The sequence below is a fragment of the Taudactylus pleione genome, unplaced genomic scaffold, assembly GCF_031769625.1.
Source record: "Taudactylus pleione unplaced genomic scaffold, aTauple2 ptg000004l, whole genome shotgun sequence".
In the NCBI taxonomy this organism is placed as follows: domain Eukaryota; kingdom Metazoa; phylum Chordata; class Amphibia; order Anura; family Myobatrachidae; genus Taudactylus; species Taudactylus pleione.
The window spans coordinates 1,756,274-1,761,615 of NW_028284407.1; positions in this window are offsets into that span (position 1 = coordinate 1,756,274).

The following is a 5,342-nucleotide window of genomic DNA, read 5'->3' on the forward strand; positions in this document are numbered from 1 at the left end:
TAGACAGCCCCAGTATCTTCTCCCAGGCCTTACACGACTGTTTACAATCTTTTCAACCTGCCAATGGATCTGTTCTAATACTATATGTAGACAATTTGTTGTTATGCTCTGATTCGTTTATGTCATGTTTAAATGATATTAAACTGTTGTGCTTCATCCCTCACACACACAGGGAGTGCACAAGGTTGCAAAGGAGGAATTACTGCCATGCCAGACCCAGGTCAAATACTTGGGATACTGTCCAACCCAGGGGCTACGACACTACCTAGAGCAGTGGCTATTAATAACAGGGTTTAATTGTAGAGGAGTTTGTATGCAGATACAGTATCCCTAGAGCAATTGAAAGTGATAGGGATACTCATTTCATAGGTGATGTCTTTCAAAACATGTGTAAGTTGATGGGCATTAATAATATCAAGATCACCCCAGATCGCCTCTTAATCTGTCCCCCTTTGATATACTGTTTGACAGGCAGCCTCATGTGAAAATATGATAATGAGGTTACTGTGCAGTATCTCACGAAGATGAGTAAGAGCAGCAGAAACTGAAATTGTTGTCACCCGATATGCCAGAAACAAACTGTCATGATGTCAAACCTGGAGAATTTGTTATGATCAGAAATTTCTTGCATTCAGGTTGTCTGATTGATCAGTGGGAAGGACCGTACCAGGTGTTGCTGACGAGTACTACATCCTTGAAGGTGGCCGAGAGGGATACATGGGTCCATTCCACACACTGCAGGAAGGTCAACTAACCGGTGGAGATACAAGGCAGAGATGAGGCAGATAACGTGGAGTTGTCGATCGCGACCTTGTTCCGGGAGGGTTAAAAGGTTGCGGTGAGATATCTGAGCTAAAGAAATTTGTAGATCCTTGTTACGGCACTGGATTGGTGTGAAGGTCTATTGTCTGAAGATTTTTGTATTTGTGAACTTTGTAGGTCCCTAGTCAATGAAAAATGTATCCAACGATGCCAGCCTAAATTTAACCTGTATTGGGGTGGGTATCCTTTAGAGGATTATCATAACATGGTGGGCAAAGTTTTAAATCAAACTGATTGTTGGGTGTGCTCACATGTGCCTCAAGGACAGCATTATGTGGGGTTGGTGCCATTTCCGTTGAATGTCTCGGAAGTTTTAGAATTGCAAAAAGGGAAAACGTTGGATGGGAAATTTATTATGTCCAAACCACCTCATTTTAAGTTACACCAGTACCAAGTGGATAGATCACTTTTGTGTTTGAACATTACCAACTCCAATAAACCAGGGAGTTGGGAGGTGACTGGGAATAACTGGGAATAATCAGACGATGACCTTCTCACTAAGAGCTGATAATGAGCCAGTGAACTTTGAACTTTTACGCATTAGATTGAGTGGGAGACATTTTAGGTATTGATATACACTCAGTGATACTGAAGAAATGGTTGGTAGAGTACCAGAGGGGTACTGTGCCAAGATTATACAACCAGAGACATGTATTGACCAGATGGCAGAACCTGAAGTAGGATTATATGCATGTGTTTAATATGCATGTGTTATATGTGTTTAATGACTATGATGTTTTTAATCCCTTATGTTCTCCCCTATGACGTATATTTTATATGTGGAAGAAAAGCGTATAAGTGGCTCTCCCCGAGTTCAGTAGGATTATGTGGGTAGGATACTTCCAGAAATTATGACCCTTACACATGGTGAAATGCTTGGTATTCATAAAAACACCCCTTCTCCATATCTTCATACACATTATGAACATCATGACAAAAGAAACATGATACCTGGTGACATACATACAGCTACACAGTTGATTAGTGAGATAACTGGTTTCCAAGTTTTGGTAGCACTAGATCCCACCAGGATCGCTCGGGGTACTTTAAATTTTAGATATATCCAAGATCTTGCCAAATTAATAGATAATATCATTGAGATGTATGATGACACATTTAAGTATACAGGTAAAGAGTTACAAGCCTATAAGAAAGAACTTGTGCAACATAGACTAGTGTTAAATTACTTAACAGCTGCCACAGGAGGGTACTGTGTGACATTGGCTACCCAGTTTGGTGTAAAGTGTTGCACGTACATTACAAATAACATAAGTGATCCCAAGGAGGTGATAGATGGATGAAATTCTGCAGTTAAAACAAGAGATATGGTAAGAAGTTACCTTTGTTATCTCTGTTTCTACGAAGTCCATAGGGTCCACAGGGTTGACCTTGGGGTTATAGCTGGAACAGGATCCATGGGCACCACACAGTTAAGCTTTTAGCTCCCAGGATGCACTTGGGTCCTCCTCTATACCCCGCCCCCGAGCCACAGGCACCTCAGTTGGTAAGCAGCCTAGGCCGGAGGAGAATATGGAACAGAGAGAAGGAAGACTGGAACACACAAGAAACCATACTCACAGCAATAGGAGACGGAAAACCGGTGACCAGCCACATAGCCCATTTGAAGCCAGGTGCATCAGGGCGGGCGCCCTGTGGACCCTATGGACTTCGTAGAAACAGAGATAACAAAGGTAAGTTCTTACCATATCTCTTGTTTTCTACTTCAGGGTCCATAGGGGGTCCACAGGGTTGACCTTGGGGATGTCCCAAAGCAGTACAACTAAGGGCGGGGACGCTCCTGTGCTGAAAGGAGTACCTGGCGCCCAAAGGATGCATCCTGAGAGGCAAAGGTGTCAAACGCATAGAACCTCAAAAACGTTTGAATTGAAGACCAAGTGGCCGCCCTACACAGCTGAACAGCAGAAGCGCCACGTCTAGCAACCCAAGAGGGACCCACAGAACGAGTGGAATGAGCCTTAACAGAGGCTGGCACAGGTAAGCCCTCCTGTGCATAAGCCTCACAAATAACGGAACGAAGCCAACGGGCTAATGTTTGTTTGTTGGCAGGCCAACCCCTCTTGTGAAAACCAAAGAGGATAAACAAGGAATCAGACTTCCTAACCGAAGCCGTCCGGTCTACATAAATTCTAAGCGCCCGGACCACATCTAAGGAAGTCTCACCAGCTGAAAGATCAGGGGACTGAAAAGCTGGCACAAAAAGTTCCTGATTAATATGGAACTTCGAGACCACTTTGGGCAAAAACTCAGGACGAGTGCGGAGCACCGCTCTGTCCTGGTGAAAAATCAGGAAAGGAGGGCGACAGGAAAGCGCCCCCAATTCAGACACCCTCCTGGCCGAAGCAATTGCCAGGAGAAAAACCGTCTTAAATGTCAGCCACTTGAGCTCCACCGCCTCAAGAGGCTCAAACGGAGGACCCTGCAGGACCCGTAGCACCACCGCCAAGTCCCAAGGAGCCACAGGAGGCACAAAGGGAGGCTGGATCCTGAGAACACCTTGGAAAAAGGTGTGAACGTTTGGTAGTATTGCAATCCGCCGTTGAAACCACACGGACAAGGCGGACACATGAACCTTCAGAGATGCAAGGCGTAAGCCGAGATCCAATCCTGACTGAAGAAATTCCAAGATCCTAGAAACTCGGAACACCTGAGGATCATAAAGTCTGGACTCACACCACTGAAAGTAAGTGTGCCACACTCTGTGATAAATCCGTGCTGAAGCAGGCTTGCGTGCCCTGAGCATCGTACCAATAACCGAACTGGAGAAGCCCCGAGACCTCAAGACGGCTGTCTCAAGAGCCACGCCGTCAAAGACAGCCGACCCAGATCCGGGTAAAGGCAGGGCCCCTGAGACAACAGGTCCCGACGTTGAGGAAGAAGGTACGGAGCGTCGATGGAGAGGCTCCTCAGATCGGAGTACCAAGGACGTCTGGGCCACGCCGGAGCTACCAGCACGAGCATGCCGCCGTCCTGCTTGAATTTCCGCAGAACCAGAGGAAGCAGGGATATCGGAGGAAACAGATACGCCAGGTGAAACGTCGATGTCACCGACAGCGCGTCCACCAGACTTGCACCTGCGTCTCTTGTCCTTGACCCGTAAACGGGCAACTTGTGATTGTGACGGGAGGCCATCAAGTCCAGCTCCGGCAGTCCCCACCTGTCCACGAGTAGCTGAAACACCTCTGGGTGAAGCGACCATTCCCCGGGATGCACGTCGTGACGGCTGAGGAAGTCCGCCTCCCAATTGAGGACTCCGGGGATGAAGACCGCCGAGATCGCTGGAATGTGACCCTCCGCCCAAGACAGGATACGAGACACCTCCGACATCGCTGCCTGACTGCGAGTTCCGCCTTGGTGATTGATATACGCCACCGTGGTGGCGTTGTCGGACTGCACCTGTACCGCCCTTCCGTGAAGAGCGGGGCCGGACGACTGCAGGGCCTTGTATACTGCCCGCAGTTCCAGGATGTTGATGGGGAGAAGTGCTTCTTCCGCTGACCAACGACCCTGAAGCGACAAAGAGCCGGTCACTGCCCCCCAACCCCGAGAGACTGGCATCCGTCGTGAGCAGGACCCAGTCCGGGATCCAAAATGGGCGCCCCTCGACCAGATGAGCTGTCTGAAGCCACCAAGCCAAAGATAGCCGAACGTCCGGAGACAACACCAGCACCTGAGAGCGGATCCGGTGAGGTAACCCGTTCCATTCTGATAGAATCAGCCCCTGCAGGGGCCGGGAATGGAACTGGGCAAATTCCACCATGTCGAATGTCGACACCATGGACCCCAGAACTCTCATAGCCGAATGGACCGACAGGCGGCAACGGCTCAGGCAACTGCGTATCCGCAGCTGTAGTGAGGCGACCTTCTCCGGAGTCAGGAAGATCCTTTGCTGACGCGAATCCAGCAGGGCTCCCAAATGAACCATCCGCTGTGATGGAATCAGAGAGGACTTTTTCCAATTTATCAACCACCCGTGTGCTTGCAGGCAAGCGATCGTCAGGTGGAGATGTTGAAGCAGTACCTCCGAGGAGCTCGCCAGCAACAGGAGGTCATCCAGGTACGGCAGCAGCCGTACATTCTGGTTCCGAAGATGTGCGGCCATGACTGCCATAATCTTCGTGAACACCCTCGGTGCCGTGGAGAGACCAAAGGGTAGCGCCCGGAACTGATAGTGGTGTTGAAGGATAGCGAACCTCAGATACCGCTGGTGTGAAGATGCTATCGGAACATGGAGGTAGGCGTCCTGGATGTCCAGGGACACCATGTAATCCCCCGGTTCCATCGCCAGAATGATGGAACGTAACGTTTCCATCCTGAACTTGGGAACTCTGAGGAATTTGTTCAGAGACTTCAAGTTGAGGATAGGGCGATGAGAACCATTGGGTTTCTGCACCAGAAACAGAGACGAATAATACCCCGTCCCTCGTTGTGATAGAGGAACGGGAACAATGACCCCTGCTTTCAGCAAGGACTCTATAGCCTCCTGAACCTGTAACGCCTTG